We start from the raw sequence: 20,547 nt of genomic DNA, 5'->3' as shown, positions 1-20,547 counted from the left end.
CATCAGTGGCTCAGTGCATGGAGGTAATTGGATTGATGGTGGTGGCAATGGACATCATTCCGTTTGCTCGGTTTCATCTCAGACCACTGCAACTGTGCATGCTCGGACAATGGAATGGGGACTATGCAAATTTATCTCCTCCGATAAATCTGGACCAGGAGACCAGAAACTCTCTTCTTTGGTGGTTGTCGCCGGATCATCTGTCCCAAGGGACGTGTTTCCGCAGACCCTCGTGGGTGATAGTGACAACGGACGCAAGTCTTCTAGGCTGGGGTGCAGTCTGGAATTCTCTGAAGGCTCAGGGTGTATGGACTCAGGTGGAGTCTCTACTTCCAATCAATATTCTGGAATTGAGAGCAATATTCAATGCACTTCAGGCGTGGCCTCAGTTGGCTTCGGACAAATTCATCAGATTCCAGTCGGACAATATCACGACTGTGGCTTACATCAATCATCAGGGAGGAACGAGGAGTTACTTAGCAATGATAGAAGTATCCAAGATAATTTGATGGGCGGAGGCCCACTCTTGTTCTCTGTCAGCAATCTACATCCCAGAAGTGGACAACTGGGAAGCGGACTTTTTAAGCCGACAGACATTTCATCCGGGGGAGTGGGAACTCCATCCGGAGGTCTTTGCCTCTCTGATTCTCCGATGGGGCGGAATTGGATCTGATGGCGTCTCGACAGAATGCCAAGCTCCCAAGATACGGATCCAGGTCAAGGGATCCTCAAGCCGAACTGATAGATGCCTTGGCAGTGCCTTGGTCGTTCAACCTAGCTTATGTGTTTCCACCATTTCCTCTCCTTCCCCGGGTGATTGTTCGGATCAAACAGGAGAGGGCTTCGATAATTCTAATCGTGCCTGCGTGGCCACGCAGGACTTGGTATGCAGATCTAGTGACATATCCTCTCTGCCTCCGTGGAAACTTCCACTGAGACAGGACCTTCTCATTCAAGGTCCTTTCCAACATCCAAATCTACTTTCTCTGCAGCTGACTGCTTTGAGATTGAACGTTTGATTTTATCTAAGCAGGGGTTCTCTAATTCATTCATTGATACTCTGATTCAGGCACGTAAACCTGTTACTAGAAAGAATTACCATAAGATTGGAGAAAGGGTTGTCAGCAAGTTATTTAAAGGGACAGATCTCTGCTTTGTCAATTTTGCTACACAAACGTTTGGCAGATGTTCCAGATGTTCAGCCTTTTTGTCAGGCTCTAACCAGAATTAAGCCTGTGTTTAGACCAATTGCTCCACCCTGGAGTTTGAATTTAGTTCTTAATGTTCTTCAAGGGGTTCCGTTTGAACCCATGAATTCCATAGATATTAAGTTGTTATCTTGGAAAGTTTTGTTTTTGGTTGCTATTTCTTCTGCTCATAGAGTTTCTGAGCTTTCGGCGTTACAATGTGATTCGCCTTATCTTATCTTCCATTCTGATAAGGTGGTTTTACGTACCAAACCTGGTTTCCTTCCTAAGGTTGTTTCTAATAAGAATATTAATCAGGAAATTGTAGTTCCTTTATTATGTCCTAACCCTTCTTCTAAGAAGGAGCGTATGTTGCATAACCTGGACGTGGTCCGTGCCCTGAAGTTTTACTTGCAGGCGACTAAGGATTTCCATCAATCATCTTCTTTATTCATTGTTTTTTCTGGAAAGCGTAGGGGTCAGAAAGCTACGGCTACCTCTCTTTCTTTTTGACTGAAGAGTATCATCCGTCTGGCATATGAGACTGCTGGACAGCAGCCTCCTGAAAGAATTACGGCTCATTCTACTAGGGCTGTGGCTTCCTCATGGGCATTTAAAAACAATGCTTCTGTTGAACAGATTTGCAAGGCTGCAACTTGGTCGTCTCTTCACACTTTTTCCAAATTTTCCAAATTTGATACTTTTGCTTCTTCTGAGGCTGGTTTTGGGAGAAAGGCTCTTCAAGCAGTGGTGCCTTTCGTTTAGATTCCTGTCTTGTCTCTCCCTTTCATCCGGGTCCTGTAGCTTTGGTATTGTATTCCACAAGTAAGGATGAAATCCGTGGACTCGTCATATCTTGTAGAAGAAAAGAAAATTTATGCTTACCTGATAAATTAATTTATTTTACGATATGACGAGTCCATGGCCCACCCTGTTATTTTTAAGACAGGTTTGGATCATATTATATTTTTTATAAACTTCAGTCACCTCTGCACCTTTGGCTTTTCCTTTCTCTTCCTAACTTTGGTCGAATGACTGGAGGTGGAAGGAAGGGAGGAGCTATATATACAGCTCTGCTGTGGTGCTCTTTGCCACTTCCTGTTAGCAGGAAGATAAATTCCACAAGTAAGGATGAAATCCGTGGACTCGTCATATCGTAGAAGAAATTAATTTATCAGGTAAGCATAAATTTCCTTTTTTTTGTGGCAATTTGAAGTCGGCTAGTCAGTGGCCTGAGGTGGTAACTAAGAAACTTGGGAAAGAGGTTGCTTTGGGCTTCATGGCCGGCCCCTTTTTCTGAGCCTCCTTTGCCTGATTTGCGAATTTCACCTTGGGTGTTGTTTTTCCGAAGTGGGAGCAGGGGAAGTTCCGCTTGATCCATCATCTATCCTTCCCAAAAGGGGGTTCAGTTAATGATGGGATTCCTGATGAATTGGCTTTGGTTAGATACGCCTCCTTTGATCAGGCTGTTAGCCTGGTTAAGGCGGCGGGTAGGTCTGCGTTGCTAGCTAAAATTGATATTGAAGCAGCGTTTCAAGTATTGCTGGTCCATCCTTCCTCTCAGCATTTCCTTGGTTGCTGTGTTGACGGTTCTTATTTTGTGGACCTTTGCCTGCCTATGGGGCTGCTCCATTTCCTGTTCCTTATTCGATTGTTTTAGCACTTTTCTGGACTGGGTAGTTCGGAACGTTCGGGGTGTGATGCGGTCGTGCATTATCTTGACGACTTTCTGTTTGTAGTCCCGGCTGGGTCTCAGACATGTAGGCATATAAGGGACGTGTGTTATCTTGTGGCGGCTGATTTTGGTGTTCCCATAGCGCAGGAGAAGTTTGAGGGTCCGGTGACAGTCCTCAGTTTACTTGGCATTACTATAGATTCGGAGCGCATGGAGTGCCGGCTCCTGATTGATAAAGTACAGGACTTGATTTTGCTGATTGGCAGGTTTTTGCTTTTAAAGAAGGTGACGTTGAGGGATCTCCAGTCATTGGTGGGCAAGTTGAATTTTACCTGTCGCATTATACCGATCTGCAGAGTTTTCTGCAGACGGCTATCGTTGGCCACAGCTTGGGTTAGGCAGCCGCATCATTTTGTGCGTTTGTCTCGTGACTTGAAAGATGACTTGGTTGTGTGGAAGCTTTTTCTTTCAGATTTAAACGGGTCTAGCTTGATCCAGGAGGTTCAAATTTCTAATGATGAATTGGGTTTAGTGACTGATACTGCTGGGGGTCATGGTTTCAGAGCTTTTTTTCAGGGTCATTGGTGTTCAGCTGCTTGGCTGGGTGCGTGGTTTGATGGTGAGTTGGTTCATAACCTAGTTTTTCTTGAATTGTTCCCGATTGTGGTGTCTCTGTTTGTGTGGGAAAAATCTCTGGTTAATAGTTCTGTGGTGTTCTTTACAGATAACATGGGGGTTGTTTCTGTGCTGAATACCTTGTCCTCTTCCTCGCATCTGGTGTTGCGGCTGTTGCGCTTATTGGTGTTGAAGTGTCTGCGGATGAATGTTTTTGTGCGGGCAAAACATATTCCTGGTGTGGATAATGCTATAGCCGATTCTCTCTCTCGTTTCCAGTGGCGCCGGTTTCGGGAGTTAGTTCCAGGGGCAGATCAGTTTGGATGCCAATTCCCCGCCCATCTGTGGAAGCTTGGAATGGAGGACTGGCTCGAGTGGTAATGAATTCTTTGGCTCCAGGTACTTGGGCATCTTATGATAGAGTCTGGCATGAGTGGGCGGTCATGTTGTTGGAGCGTGGGATTCGGGAGGGCTCTCCTGAGGTTCTGGACTGTTTGTTGGAATGGATGTGGTCTTGGAAGTGTTGCGGTGTTTCCCCTTCTGGGATGGACAGGAGGTTAGCAACTATGGCCTTCCGTTTTAAGTTGTTGGGACTGGCGGATGTTACAAAATACTTTTGTGTTCGCCAGGTTTTGAAGGGTATGAAAAGAGGTGGTAGGAGTTTTGATCGTAGGAGGCCTATTACTTTTGCGCTGTTGCTGCGTATTTGAGTAACTTTGCCGGGTGTTTGTAACTCGGCTTTTGAGGTATGTCTATTTCGTTTGGCATTTGTCTTGGCCTTTTTCGGGGCATTTCGCATTTCGGAATTGGTGAGTAGGAGCAGGGGGTCCTCTGGTAGTTTTGGTGTCTCTGACGTTGTTTGGTCTGAGTCTAGAGTAGAGCTTTTCCTGAGACGTAGTAAGACTGATCAGGTGGGTAAGGGAAGGTTAATTGTTTTGTTTCCTAGTGGGTTGGAAGTTTGCCCTTGGGTCTCTTTGGGGGAATATTTGCAAGGTCGTCCTTTGCTTGGGGGATCGTTGTTGTTGCATTTGGATGGCAGTTCTTTGTCTCACTTTCAATTTCGGGCTGTTTTATCTTAAGTGTTTGACTTTCTCTCCTATGGATTTTGGGTCCCATTCCTTTAGGATTGGGGCGGCTACGGAGGCATCGGTTTTGGGTCTCCATGAGAGTGTGGTTAAGAATATTGGTTGGTGGGGGTCCAAGTGTTATCAATTGTATGTTCGTCCTGATCTGAGGGTTTGAAGTGTTATGTTTCTCATGTTCTTTGTATTGTAAGTTTTAAAAGGATGTGGATTTTTGGCCACTCATTCATTTATTGGGCCAGAAGGGCAGCTTCGCAGAGGGTCAATAGTCTGCAGTTAGGTCTTTCCAGATCTGATTGGAATGTGCGATGGTTTGGGGTGCGTGGTCTTCGTTGGGATTGGTTGCTGTCAATGATTGTGGATTACTGTAAACGGTATCCGCCCCCTGACATGTTGGTGGTTCATGCTGGGGGGAATGACTTGGGTTTCATGCTTCAGAGGGATTTGGTGCAGATGATTAAGAGGGATCTGGGGAGGTTGTATCCGTCCCTGAAGTTTATGTGGTCTGATATAGTGCCACGCCTGGTGTGGAGGGCGGCTTGGGATCCTGTCAAGCTGGATAAGAGTAGGCGTAAGGTTAATAAATTGATTGGGGCTTTTGTTCGGAGGCTTGGGGGTTCGGTTATTCATCACTACGATTTGGAGGATGTTGGGCGTGGGGGAGTTTTATCTGTCTGATGGTGTACATCTTAATGAGTTCGGCCTGCAGCTCTTCCTCCTTGATTTCATGGAGGCTTTCAGTACTGTTGGAGTTTTGGCGGGACTGGGCTGATCAGGTTCAGACCAGTCGTTGGTGGGAGTGCTAGTTTGCTGCAAGACAGCGGGTTATGGCCAATTCGAAAAGGAAGGTGTTAACTACATTCATATTCCCACGGGGTGGAATGCTTGTAATAAACGTCTCAAGGGACAAGGGGGTCTCTTGGAGTCAGACTTTAAAGAGGGTAACGGACTCAATTCTTAATAAGGTTGTGTCCAGGGATTTGAAGGCTATACGGGTAAATAAAATATTTGAACTAGCACCGCTTGATCTTATGTTTACAGATGCTGTTGTTGTTGTTGCAATATGTTATTTGCACTTATTTAAAAATGGTTATTTAAAGGTTTTATTTATATGTTTTAATAAAGGAGCTGCGGACAGTTTTTTTATACCAAGGATGTTGTCTTGTGTCTTATGTGCAAAGGTCTAATAAGTTAGATGTGGGTGAATGGGTCAGTTAAAGATAAGCCGGTTATTGACGACTCAAGAGGTCATTGCATTTTTTAAATTACAGTGTGGTTATTCCCTTTTTTGTTACTGAAATTGTGTCATAAGACTGAAGGAGTTTTAAGATTGTATTGAAGAGCACCATATAACCTGATATTGCATACAGCAAAGTACATTTTTCCTTGTGCTGTGATACTGCACCATTGGTGATGTTAATTCTGCTCTTTTTAAATATTGTTTCCCAGGATCTGAATTGTGCCACTTTCCTATATATACTTATCCTGTTCTGTTTTTTCTTGTCAGATCATGCAAATACAGATATTTATTTTCCCTCCATTTACATATATTGAACTGCTTACATATATCAGGAGTTTAGATTTTTGGGCCCAGTTAAAGGAAACTTTTCTTTCATTATACAGATAAAGTAAATCATTAAAAAAAAAAATCCAATTTACTATCAAATTGTGCACAGTCTTTTTATATGCACATTTTATGAGGCACCAGCTTCTCTATGCGCAAGAGTTTACAGTGTATACGTATATGAGTCTGTGATTTGCAGATGGCTGTCACATGATACAGGAACCCAGCAAATGGTTGATTATGCAGTTCTGCTGTATGTAATGGCCCTTTAACACTAACATTGCAATCTACTCGCTGTTTGGATCATGTGTTTTAAAAAGAAGCAAACAAAAAACAGTTTAGTTTGACCCCTTGTGTACACAGCACAGTTTGATTGGATCACTCATGTCTAGTATTGGGCTGACCTGATAACAGCAAGCGATTCGTTGGGTCACACGTGTACATAGCACAGGGTTAATAGGGTCACATGTGTACACAGCCCTTGACCAACACTTGCTTGTGTGTCACTACTCTGGCCAAGTAGGGAATTAGTATAGGAAACCTGAGAGAGCCTAGTTTTACCTGAAGAGCTTGTTAGATGATCATGTTTCAGGCGTGACCATTTGACATGAGCTGCAGCTGTCCTGTAAGGAGTCGGAGGCTGCAAGACGCTCACTTCAAGGCTGCTTTCCTCTGGGACTTGTGCATCTGACAAGGTAAATGTCCATTTGCATGATATTCTCTAACTCTGCTCACGTCTTCCAGCTGAGAATGATAAGCTAAAGCTGTAATACATTAGAAACTGAGGAAAATTGAGATTATGTCCCCTCCTGGAATTACTTTGGAATTTTTATTTGAACAGTTCTGTACAATATATGTCATTTCAGAGTTAAAAGACAACATTACTGTGGGAGGGAAAGCTTTTGACAGAAAATAAAGGTAAAATAGAAATAGCATGAATAAGTAGTATACAGAAAGTAAATTATAAGTCAGAGCTTAGCTGGGGCCAAGTGTCTGACATTAAAAAGACAGGGACTGATTTATGTAGAGAAAGTGAGAGGCAGCCTGGACGGGTCTTATGACAGCACCATAAACAACTTAGGGATATATTCATGAAATATCCTGATTTAACACACACATCTATCTATCAGTCTATCTATTTATCTATCTCTCAGTCTATCTATTTATCTATCTCTCAGTCTATATCTATTTATCTATCTCTCAGTCTATTTATCTCTGTCTATATCTATCTCTCAGTCAATCTATTTATCTCTCTGTCTATCTATCTATCTATCTACACGTTATGTTAGCTATATATATACTTTGTAGAATAACAGAGGGAGTTGTTTTATTTGTTAATTTGTATAAATTGGAAAATATTGTGTCTGAGTCTAAATATAATATGCAAAGCTTTATAGCTGATTTATAAATAATAAAGTTATATCAGAGTTACTAGAACAAGAGTTCACGCTCTAGTGTTGAAGAGGGGCAAATAAAGACTCACAAGTAATTTTAGATTTATTATGTTATATAAGGTTTAGAAGTTTCAGTGGAATGTACTTCCAGCAGAAGAGGTAAAGTACTAATGCAAAAATAATTAAAATGCATGTGCCATGTATATGGTTATGTTGGCATTATAAGTCAGAGCCCTTTATATATGGAAGGAGAATCCTTATAATGGTAGATTTAGGTCTCTAATCTTAGGGGACATTTTTCCTTAAATTGAGGACACAGGAGGGTCTGTTATGGGGTCATAGCAATCTGATATATTTGTAAACAGGGTTCCATATGACAGGCACATCGGATTGGGGGGGGGGGAGTCATTTTTGGAAATACCCAGGTAAAATTGTACTAAAAGAAAATGTATTGATCAGTAAAAAAGTATGGTTTGCTCTAAATTTGAGAGCTATAAATTGACCTATTTCTTTAGTCAAACATGTTTTTTGGACCTATATGGTGACACGCTTGAGATTACATGTGTTAATGTAATATTTTATACTAAGCTTAAGTGGGAGAGGATTATAAATAAGATGTGTAGCAACAAGACTCGGAGAGGCTGATAGTTTGTGATTTGCTAAGACTGACTTCTCAGAATTTTCTGTATTCTATAAATTTTTACCCAGAGCAAGTGGCCAGCCTTCCTACTACCCCATGGAGCAACTTTATCAGCTCTAAGGGTGTAACAGGAGAGCTGGTATCACTCCACGCCATTGGGGCTATTCGGCTCTCCTCTGTAGTTTAACAACAGAACTTGCTCGCCTGGCAATAAGGAAGCCATTTGATCTGTGTAGTATATTTCAGAGAGACGGATGCCAAAATATGCTTCAGGGAGTCAGGGTCAGCGAAAAAGTGAGGTACTGCTAATAAACAGATTTGTTTAAAGGAACACATCTTCAGGGGGTAACATATTAATCATATAAAGAATATTAGTAAAATTATTGTTGGTGTATGTGAAAGAGCAGGCGTTAAACATGTTTTTGCATGAAAAAGTTTAAATAAAATTGCAACTGAAACTAGCAGGAAATTAATTGCTAGAACTAATACTGTTGTTTTACACTCATTGACTGATAAATAGAAATCCCACTGCTCTATTTGTGGAGAGGAACACATCTCTATAAGCAAAGAAAGAAAATATAAAACATAAAGAGAAATACCATTTATTAAAAAAAAAGTCTCGAACATATTCTTATTTAGTCACTGTTACATGGAATAAAAAAGTACAGTTATTCTTTAACATTATGCAAATGAAACTGCTTTTCCATGTTCAGATTATTGGAATTTTTGAAGAATGAAGAGATCTGAGCTCTGATTCAAAGAATGCGATTAGTCTGACATAATTGTATTAGTTATGCTTTGTCAATTAAACTAATAAATAACTTTTTAATCATTTGTACAGATGCTCATTGAAAATAGCATTTATATTTTTCAGGTTAAAGACTGACTTTTTAAATTAGTCTGATGTCTACTTGCTAGAAAGTAAATAGATACAAAATACAGAAGAGAATGCAATGGTGATAGGGATTCCTACTAAAATGCTGTCTTCCCACAACACATCACAAAAGATTTTCTACAAATAAAAAAGTGATAGGTGGGCGTAACAAGTGCTAGGAATCTTTACGTTAGTGTTCCTACTTGCAGTTAGAATCACAGTAATATAAAATCAAATCACAACAGTTAAATCCACTCATCACTTCAAATAATTAGCATTATATTTACTAAAAGGCATACGACAATCACACATGGACGACTCCCTTTAAAATACTCTGCTGCAGCAAACACTTAAAAAGTTAGTTCTGACCAAATATAAATAACAGTTTTGTTAAGCTGACTTAAACTCCCAAAACCATAAAAAAGTCAATTGGATATCCATGTTAAAAGTAGGGATGGGCGAATGCAACATTTGAAAAATGAAACAAATTTTAACATGTTCGTTTGTTTCGAATTTCAAATGTTTGTACAACATTCTAACATTTGTGTAATGTAATAGTATTTATAAAGCTATCTTTAAATGTAAATTTAGATTCAATTCAAATTATGCAATATTTGAATAAAAAATAATATTCAAATTATGCAATATTCGAAATAGAAACATTCAAATTGTATCTATTATGTATCAATTTACTAAATTCCCTACCACATGAACTATTGAACTTCTGATTGGTATTTGTTAAATCTTATGTTACATATTAAATTTCGAATGTGGATATTCAATCTAATTATGTACATTTGAAAATGAAAGTAACATTCGAAAACCGAAAATAACATTTGATTATCAAATTTTAATGGATTTTTATTCTTATCAACATTTGATTGTCCAAAATGAATGTCCAACTATTCGTTCTATCAAACATATTGAACTTACAGCACGTTTGCCCATCCCTAGTTAAACGTATATATATCTAAATGCCATCCAGGACCTCTATCCTTTCCAATTTTCCAATGTTGTCAACAGTCAATGTGGAAATAAACTGACTGAGTCTCTAGTAAGCTCACAGAAACAACAGTGAGAGCGCAGGGAGCTGTATACTATGGGCTGTGGAAACGGTCCGGGGAACCTTCAAAAGGTGGATAATAAATGTGGAGAAGACAGCACAAGGTACTGTGCAGTGATAACATCTGATGACAGTTTATTTTCTTCTTAAACGGGAAGAGTCCACAGCTGCATTCATTACTTTTGGGAATTCAGAACCTGGCCACCAGGAGGAGGAAAAGACACCTCAGCCAATGGCTTAAATACCTCCCCCACTTCCCTCATCCCCCAGTCATTCTTTGCCTTTTATCTCAGGAGGTTGGCAGAGAAGTGTCAGAAGATTGAAGATAGTCTCTCATGGAGGGTAGTACTCTTTGAAATGGGACTGGAGTTTTAAGTAATCCTGTCAGCCTCTCAGTGAGGGCATGGATGAAAGTCTGGAGATGCAGGGCGAGTTCTTCTGCAAAGACATCCCAACTTATATTAATAGCTCCTGGGCAATCAGCGTTGATGAGTTTCGTTGCCTGCCTTTATTCACTCAAGTCCATGTCAGAAGCAATGCTACTATCTGTCACACTTGAAGGGCCATGTTCCTGTTCCACTGTGTAGATTCCGGTAAGATTATTTCATTTTATTTTGATATGTGAATGTAATGTTAACGAAAGAAGACAGGGCCCAGGTGGGACTCCTTTATCTTAAATGGAATCAAGGGTTAATATCTACGGAGAGGGGATTATTGAACATGGGGACTTGAATCATGTTTGTTATGTGATTTATCTGCTAATGTGTAGTGATACTTGGGCTCATGGCTATTCTGACATAACGGCCTTATATCATCAGATTGCGCGGCCCTAGGGACTGGCACGCTTTTTTGGCTTACACGATGCACCTCGTGACCGGGTGTGGTCACGTTGTATTCCATTTCCGCACCTTGACTGAGTGGCGACGGAGGGAGTCTGTTCGTTAGTTGTCTGGTTCATGGGAGGTGGTGAATGCCCCAGCCATTGGGGGGCTGTAAGGTGCCTTTAGTGTTTGTCCATATTTACAATCTCCAAGTTATGGAGGATGCTGATTTTTTGGAGACATATCTCCAATTCGGTTTATACATCTTGCGATGAATATGAAATGACCCAGATTATCCATGTCCATCCGTTATGTGCCGATTGCCGTTCTAGAGTACTTTCTTCCCCTGAATCAGGGAAATTAGAGTGCGCTGAGCCATCCGCCCCTGAGGATTCCATGTCCTACGAGGCGCATGCCCCAGAACCTTCCTTTGCTACGCAAGCAGGTGTCCCTACGGCTGTTACTCCTCCAGAAGGTGGCTTGTTTCATCTAGAGGTTACAGCATGGTTCTGCATGGCCATATCTATGGCATTGGCACATTTATATCTCCCTAGAGAGGTATTTTTAAGATACTGTCCATATTCTGTTAACCGGGGTTCTTCGGGCGTGGGATCGCCTGAGTCAGTTAAACCTTCTGGGGAAGTGATGGCCTCTGAGGCTTCAGGGGCCCTACCCTCGGGGCTGGGGGCTTCCATTGACCCGGCGGTGGATCATTTTGCCTTCCGTTATAGACTGGCAGATCTGCGTGTTCTACTAAGGCATGTTTTGGCGGTGCTGGAGGATTCCAGCCCTACTGGGCCGAGGTATCCTCGGTCTTCTGTGCCAGATAGCAAATTGGGTTAGACGTGTAGGGATTAAGTCAATCTCTTTATTGTCTCCGTTTTTTTCTTTATTTTAAGTATCTGTTACTGTTCTGAGCTTGGGAGGATGGGGCCTCTAATCGGCTGGTCCGGTTGGCGTGCCGTTTTCCTTGGGCGTTCACCCTCGGGAGCTGCCTTTCTTTTATTTGAATCCGGTTAGGATATATTTTTTATGAAGCGCATGTCTGTTATAATTGTTCGTTGTGGGACCATTTCTTCTCTGGAACTGATACTTGCGATTTTGTGGTCGCGTGCACACTTCTTTGGAAGTTGCGCGTTTCTATATGAGTATAGTTTATGTTATCGATCCCTTTGGGGCTTAGTTTTTTCTTGGACCTTGGACTGTTAAAGGGAGTTCCTTGTACCAGGCAGGTACTGGTCGGGCGCTAACTGTTGTTCATTATGGTTCATGTCACCCATGTGGTGCCGGTGTGCGGGTTATCTTGTTGGGTGTTGAGTCATTCACTTTGTTGAAGTGTCCGTGTTGTGTTTATTTTATACTATTTCTTGAGGGGGTGTTTTCATTTTCTTATACGTCAACCTGCTCCTCGTCTTCGGTGAACGGAGTCGGAGGGTTTGTTCCTTTACCGTTTTCCTTAGGTTGGGGTCTGGGTGCGGACCTGTCTCTGTCTCCTCGTGGGTTCTGGAGGTCCTTGGCCTCTGAACCGGAGTTTCCCCATTCCAAGGGGTTGGATGTCTGAATGACCGCTGGACAGCCCGGGTACCAGTTTGGATGACGTTTTTTCATTCTATCTTGGTATCTTACAGGTGACTGTTTTTCTTGTGGTGGTCTCTGGTACCTATTGAGGTTATTGACTGCTTTTTTCCCTTTTAGGGTGGTCCGGTCATCTGAGTTCGGAAGTGTGGATATGTCCGTCTTTCCTTGTTTCTGCTTATCGCACGCTCTCATAAGAGGGAGCGCAGGGGTTGTGTTTTTCCCCCTTTTTCCCCCGGCAACCGCACCTGGTTCGCTCCGCAGAGTAGTTGTGGGGTTTCCTATGGTCTTCCTTATGTGATACAGGGTTTTCCAGGATGTTGATCCTGTGAGGAGTTTGGCTCTCCGTCTAAGGGGCTTGTTCAGCCTGCCGGTAGCCTAGAGGGTTTCCAGTTGCCCACATGGCTAAGGTTGCGAGTTTGAATCCAGCTTTTGTTGGGTGTTCTCCATTATATGGAGCCCTGTCCCTGGTGACCTTCGGGGTCCCTGGAGAGTTTGAATCTAGCTGCAAATGATTGTCTATTCACTATGTATTACAAATTGCAATAAAAAGATAATTTTTCTTGGAGTATCGCACTTGAATACGGGTGTGGGTTACCATCTCTTAGACCTTTCTAGATATTTGTCTATGCTTATGGTCTGAGTTTCTTGCGAATGCACTACCTAGAGTGCTCTCTCTGAGGTAACCTGGGATTTCCTCGGGTCATATGGCTGGCCCCGGTTTTTGGGGGTCTGGCTTAGGGCCATGTCTCTTGGTTTAGAACGTCCGCTTGTCCCTTCAGGGGAGCTTTGGTTCTTGCCTGGGGGTTAGTTTGATGCTTTTCGGATGCATCTTTCAGTTGTCGCCAGTGGCAACTTTTGCATTTTGAGTCGAGGTTGTTGGTCTCAACTGAGCTGGTGGTAATGGTCGTTGAGTTATTGCTCAATGGTATTGCTTACTGTTTCTCTTTAAGCCTCTTTGCCCTGTCTACGGCTGGGGAAGTGGTCCCTTTGGCTTTTGGCCTTTTGGAGAGGATTTTGGAAATCGTACGGTTTCCATGGAGACCCTGTGGGTTCTATCTTTTCGTTTGAGGATTTTTCTTCCTCCCTTGCGTGCTAGAGGCTATGAAGGCTGGTTCTGGTACTAGGGTATCGTTATAGCTCAATGCCCTATCTCCCTTTTTTGGGAGTGCTCCTTCTTTAGGGAAGGTAAATGTGCAAGGGTTCTGGACCCGTGCACGACGTATCTATTATGGGCCACCTGTAGTGGCTGGATAGTTTGCCTAGCTTCCTAGCAAGCGGAAGGTTTGCAGTTTGCAACCAGCTAGAGCTATTGCATCTGGAATGTGTTCTTGTAAGCTGTTTGGCAGTCATGGTAGCATGCCTGATGCTAGTAATTGGTATGGGGTTTGTTCCACTTAGACCCTCGGTTCTCTATTGAGGCGGACATTGCCAGCCCTTTTTGGGCTGGGTCCTTTCCTCAGAGTGTGGTCTGACCGTGTACTTCTGTTGGCCCTGTTATCCTCTCTCGGGGGTTCTCGGGTGTTTCTTCCTCCATTCGTTTCATTTCACTGCTGGTGTTGGATGTCTTTTTGGGGTCCGGATTCATCCTGGATGGGAGTTGTCGTCAATATCTGGCACTCTCTGTGGGATGGGGCCCCATGATGGCTTAGGGTCAGTGTTGCTGCCCTGGAGATGGAGCTCGCAAGTCTGTCCATTGTGATTCTGTTTTCATAGAGAGCCCCTTTTTTTTGCTGGGACAGTTAGTTCCTTCATCCTGTCGGTGGGCTCTGGGTTACCTTCGGTCCTGATAAGGGTTTCCTACCTGTATGTGACTAGTTTTAGCAGTTGTATCTGCTGGACTAGGGTTCTGGGGAATGTGTGGCTACTTGGCACACCATCAGTCATATGGTGTTGTGTCAGAAACGCAGAGGGTGGATTTTGTTCTTCCTCACGATCGCTCTCTCATTGGTTGGAAGTGTCACTCTGGGAGATAAGATCTTGTCTTTCTAGAGAGTTCTTCTCCTGGGTGGTTATCTTGTAGCAACCTTCATTTATTTTGTCTTGGGGTTTTCTTCCCTAGTCTGATGGTCCTTTGGATCTTCTTCGGGTACTTTGTTCTCTCCTTCGTGGGTAGGGGGAGGTACTTCCTTTGGGTACTTTGTGCGATGAAAGCCTGTGGAACTTGGGTCCTCGGAGGCATTGTGCTCAGCATTGTGCTCAGCGGAGTCTAAACATTTTGAGTGGTCTCCAGCACGGCTTTGCTGGTTGCTTAACTGATGGGCAGTTACCTTGTTTTCTTTTTTATACTGTTTTTTATGGGTAATACCAGGCTGTGGTGCCTTTTGAAGGGGCCGCCTTCTGTACCCGCCATTTGTTTGCATTCAGTGTCCTCTATAGCTTGGGTATTGTTTTCCCAAAAGTAATGAATGCAGCTGTGGACTTTTCCCGTTTAAGAAGAAAAACTTAAATTATGCTTTCCTTATAATTTTCTTTTCTTCTGACGGGAAGAGTCCACAGCTCCCCGCCCATGTTTGATCGATGAGGCGGCCGTAGTTTAGTTTCTTCTTCTGGCACCTTTTTCGCCCTGATATTTCTCCTACTGTCTCTTGTTTCCTTAGCTGAATGACTGGGGGATGAGGGAAGTGGGGGAGGTGTTTGAAGTCTTTGGCTGGAGTTTCTTTGCCTCCTCCTGGTGGCCAGGTTCTGAATTCCCAAAAAGTAATGTATGTCTTTTTAAGGGACATTAAACACTAAATAAATGCTAGATATAATGAAGCATTCAAAGAAAATATTAGTAAAAAAAAAACCCAAAAAAACATGTAGATGTATTTTTTAAAGTTTCATTAGCTGTTTAAATATTGCCAAAATAAGTGTAAACGTTTAGTGTCTATAAAACATTGGGAGCTGCCATGTTGCAACTTGGGTTACCTTCACTGCTGTGGCCAATTAGGGACAGTTATAAATAGGTCACTAGAGTGTGCAGACAATGACTGTGTGGAATATAACAGTGTTCTGCACTTCCATTTCTAAAAAGAATTGAAAAGCTCACAATTTCAGAATTGAATTACATGAAAAGGGGACAAAATAAATAATGAAAGTAGTTTATATATATATATATACGTACGTACGTATATATATATATATACAGTATATATACAATTTATCATTTTAAATTATCAAAGTGTTTAATGTCCTTTTAATAAATATAATACTAACGGCTAGATTACGAGTTTTTCGTTTTGAGCTGTGCGGTGCTAACAAGCAGTTTTCTCTCACCTGCAGCGCTGGTATTACGGTTTTTTACAAACTCGGCGTTAAAAGACAAGAAGTGAGTGTAGAGCAAAATTTTGCTCCTTACCGCACTCCAATACCAGCGCTGCTTAAGTCAGCGGTGAGCTGGTCGTACGTGCTTGTGCACGATTTCCCCATAGAAATCAACGGGGAGAGCCGGCTGAGAAAAAGTCTAACACCTGCAAAAAAGCAGCGTAAAGCTCCCTAACGCAGCCCCATTGATTCCTATGGGGAAATAAAATTTATGTCTACACCTAACACCCTAACATGAACCCAGAGTCTAAACACCCCTAATCATACACTTATTAACTCTAATCTGCCACTCCCGACACCTGCATTATATTTATTAACCCCTAATCTGCCGCTCCGGACACTGCCGCCACCTACTTTATAGTTATGAACCCCTAATCTGCTGCCCCCAACATCGCCGCAATCTACCTACATTTATAAACCCCTAATCTGCTGCCCCCAACGTTGCCGACACTATAATAAACATATTAACCCCTAAACCGCCACACTCCCGCCTCACAAACATTAGTTAAATATTATTAACCCCTAATCTGCTGTCCCTAACATCGCCGCCACCTACCTACATTTATTAACCCCTAATCTGCCGCCCCAACGTCGCCGCCACTATACTAAATGTATTAACCCCTAAACCTAAGTCTAACCCTAACACCCCCTAACTTAAATATAATTAAAATAAATCTAAATAAAAATTACTATTATTACCTAAATAATTCCTATTTAAAACTAAATACTTACCTATAAAATAAACCCTAAGCTAGCTACAATATAACTAATAGTTACATTGTAGCTATCTTAGGGTTTATTTTTATTTTACAGGCAAGTTTGTATTTATTTTAACTAGTTAGAATAGTTATTAAATAGTTATTAACTATTTAATAACTACCTAGCTAAAATAAATACAAACGTACCTGTAAAAGAAAACCTAACCTAAGTTACAATAACACCTAACACTACATTATAATTAAATAAATTAACTAAATTAACAACAATTAAATACATTAAATTTAAATGAGCTAAAGTACAAAAAAACAACACTAAATTATAGAAAATAATAATCAAATTACAAGATATTTAAACTAATTACACCTAATCTAATAGCTCTATCAAAATAAAAAAGCCCCCCCAAAGTAAAAAAAAAATCCCTAGCCTAAACTAAATGATCAATATCCCTTAAAAGGGCCTTTTGCGAGGCATTTCCCCAAAGTAATCAGCTCTTTCACCTGTAAAAAAAAAATACAAACAACCCCCCAACAGTAAAACCCACCACCCACACAAACAACCCCACAAATAAAATACTATCTAAAAAACCTAAGCTCCCCATTGCCCTGAAAAGGGCATTTGGATGGGCATTGCCCTTAAAAGGGCATTTAGCTCTTTTTCAGCCCAAACCCTAATCTAAAAAATAAAACCCACCCAATACACCCTTAAAAAAACCTAACACTAAGCCCCTGAAGATCGATTTACAGTTCTGAAGACCGGACATCCATCCTCAAGGAAGCGGCAGAAGTCTTCATCCAACCGGGCCAAAGTCCTCAACAAAGCCGGGAGAAGTTTTCATCCAAGCCAAGCGAAGTGGTCCTCCAGACGGCATCTTCTATCTTCATCCAGCCAACGCGGAGCGGCTCCATCTTCAAGACATCCGGGGCGGAGCATCCTCTTCTTCTGACGACTACCCGACAAATGAAGATTCCTTTAAGTGACGTCATCCATGATGGCGTCCCTTAGATTCCGATTGGCTGATAGAATTCTATCAGCCAATCAGAATTAAGGTAGAAAATAGCCAATAGGATTAAGGTCAATTGCTGACCGAAACGTTGTGGTATGCTGTGATGTCTCACCATTAAAAGTTTTTCTGATGCATAACTAAGGTGCTGTTGCTTTGATTTGGATTTGCGGTATTCAGAACTGTAAGTCGATCTTCAAGGGGTTAGTGTTAGGTTTTTTAAGGGTGTATTGGGTGGGTTTTATTTTTTAGATTAGGGTTTGGGCCGTAAAAGAGCTAACTGCCCTTTTAAGGGCAATGCCCATCCAAATGTCCTTTTCATAATTTAATTTATTTAATTGTTGTTAATTTAGTTAATTTATTTAATTATAGTGTAGTGTTAGGTGTTATTGTAACTTAGGTTAGGTTTTATTTTACAGGTACTTTTGTATTTATTTTAGCTAGGTAGTTATTAAATAGTTAATAACTATTCTACCTAGTTAAAATAAATACAAACTTGCCTGTAAAATAAAAATAAACCCTAAGCTAGCTACAATGTAACTATTAGTTATATTGTAGCTAGCTTAGGGTTTATTTTACAGGTAAGTATTTAGTTTTAAATAGGAATTATTTAGGTAATGATAGAAATTTTTAGTTAGATTTATTTAAATTATATTTCAATTAGGGGGTGTTAGGGTTAGACTTAGGTTTAGGGGTTAATGCATTTATTATAGTGGCGGCGACTTTGGGGCAGCAGATTAGGGGTTAATAAGTGTAGGTAGGTTGCAGCGACATTGGGGGCAGTAGATTAGGGGTTCATAAATATAAGGTAGGTAGGCGGCGGCGGTATCCGGAGCAGCAGATTAGGGGTTAAAAATTTATTTTTAGTGTTTGCGATGCGGGACGGCCTCGGTTTAGTGGTTAATAGGTAGTTTATGGGTGTTAGTGTACTTTTTAGCACTTTAGTTATGAGTTTTATGTTACAGCATTGTAGTGTAAAACTCATAACTACTGACTTTTAAATGCGTTAGGACTCTTGACGGGGTTGGGTGTACTGCTCACTTTTTGGCCTCCCAGAACAGACTCGTAATACCGACGCTATGGAAGTCCCATAGAAAAAAGACTTTACAAAGTTTACGTAAGTCGTTTTACGGTAAGGCCAAAAAAGTGTGCAGTGACCCTAAACCTGCAAGACTTGTAATACCAGCGTGCGTAAAAAAGCAGCGTTAGGACCTGTTAACGCTGCTTTTTTACCCTAACGCTCAACTCGTAATCTAGCCGTAATTATTTTAAATTATGAGTGGATTTAACTATGGTGATTTGATTTTATATTACTGTGACTCTAACTGCATAAGATAAGTAGGAACACTAAGGTAAAGATTCCTAGCACTTGTTCCACCCACCTATCACTTTTTTCATTTGTAGAAAGTAAACAGATACCATACTTAATATTGAGGATATACAAAAGAAGTACCTGGTCAGTGTATAATGACATGCACCATATAATATTAACAAGGTAGAGATTAAAAACACTTTATCAGTGATTGCTTTGGACAGCAGATTTTCTCATTCAACAAGGTAGAATTGGTTGTATGTATCAGGTTATTCAAGTTTATATAATTATTTATTTATTTTACTTTTTAGTAGACATTTCAAAATTAGCTTGGGTGTTTCTTGAAACTAATACCCGGCATTTGCCATCCCCTCTATTAGACCTTCCTGTATTGCTGTGCAGATGGCTATCATTCCTGGTGGTCTTACCGCATATTAGTAGAACTGGATATCTGGTGTTCTGTCGACTTATTATTTTATATATTGTGTTTTGTTGTAACTTGCTTCTCATATATTTTAATACTTAATTTACTTGTCTTGGTTAGTATAATCCAAATATTACCTCTATTTTGTTTTTAATTATCCAGACTCAGAATATCTAAAACTAAAGATAAGGCTATAGTGTGTATGTATGAAAGCATTATCTGAGGGTGGAACTCCTAGTTTTACCCTTCAATTTATTCAATAAAATCATATTTTCCTATTGGCAGAAGTTTTGTTTATTACCCTAAATTTATTTCAATTCTGATTGGTTCAATTAGTTTTTCTCCCCTTATCCCTTATATTTCTGCTAAGTTTCAGAAAAAAAAGCATTCAGCTCTGAAGAAAGTGTCTTGTAACACAATACAGTATTAAGAACATTTGAAAAACTATGTTTTCATGCTTAAATACCATTTACACATATAATGGAACATTTGGGGGGGGGAGGGGGAACAAACTCATAACCCAACAGGAGTAAGTCACAGTAAAGGAGTGTTGAGTTTAAAAGTATATCCAGAATGTCACTGGCAATCTATGTGTCTATAAAAAGAGAGTATATAAACACAGTCACTAATCAGTGATGTAATGAAATGAAAGTATAAATTCACCTCTTGACTCCAACTAGATTTCTGGTCTCTTACTCTGTACTTATTGTCAGATCTTTATGTGGAAAACACAGCTGATAGTGGGTTATCAGTTTAATAAATATAAAAAGAAGAGTAGAAGCAAAGCAGTATAACTGCTATATACGTGCGGCAATTTAGTTCAATCCCTTCTTTAATAATATAATTTACCGAAATACACCTGTAAAACCTCACAGCCATGAACTTCTTTCAGCATATTGTCAAATTACGTGTTCACACCGTTTTACTGAGCCAGCTTCCTTCTATCAGGTCCACTCAGCTTTCTCAATCCTTACTGAGGAGATAATGTGTATGAATGTATGTGTGTGTATGAATGTATGTGTGTGCGCGCATGTGCATGAATGTATGTGTGTGCGCGCATGTGTATGAATGTATGTGTGTGCGCGCATGTGTATGAATGTATGTGTGTGTGCATGTGTATGAATGTATGTGTGTGTGCATGTGTATGAATGTATGTGTGCGCGCACATGTGTATGAATGTATGTGTGTGTATGAATGTATGTGTGTGTATGAATGTATGTGTGTGCGCGCGCATGTGTATGAATGTATGTGTGTGCGCGCATGTGTATGAATGTATGTGTGTGCGCGCATGTGCA

General features: G+C 41.0%; 1 protein-coding gene across 4 annotated transcripts in view; it reads left to right on the top strand.

The window, feature by feature from the left end:
• Positions 1-6,661: 6,661 nt before the first annotated feature.
• SCN4A (sodium voltage-gated channel alpha subunit 4) overlaps positions 6,662-20,547 on the top strand; it is a 360,773-nt gene continuing 346,887 nt past the window's right edge. For 3 of the 4 annotated variants that reach the window (XM_053699718.1, XM_053699730.1, XM_053699721.1), the window contains exon 1: positions 6,662-6,818. The gene's annotated coding sequence lies outside the window, so the exon portion shown is untranslated. Of the gene's footprint in view, positions 6,819-6,989; positions 7,042-20,547 lie in introns of all 4 variants that reach the window. The other variant, XM_053699727.1, reaches the window with a different exon arrangement.

The sequence above is a fragment of the Bombina bombina genome, chromosome 1 (genome assembly GCF_027579735.1).
Source record: "Bombina bombina isolate aBomBom1 chromosome 1, aBomBom1.pri, whole genome shotgun sequence".
Classification (NCBI taxonomy): domain Eukaryota; kingdom Metazoa; phylum Chordata; class Amphibia; order Anura; family Bombinatoridae; genus Bombina; species Bombina bombina.
This window is presented reverse-complemented; position numbering and strand designations above follow the sequence as displayed.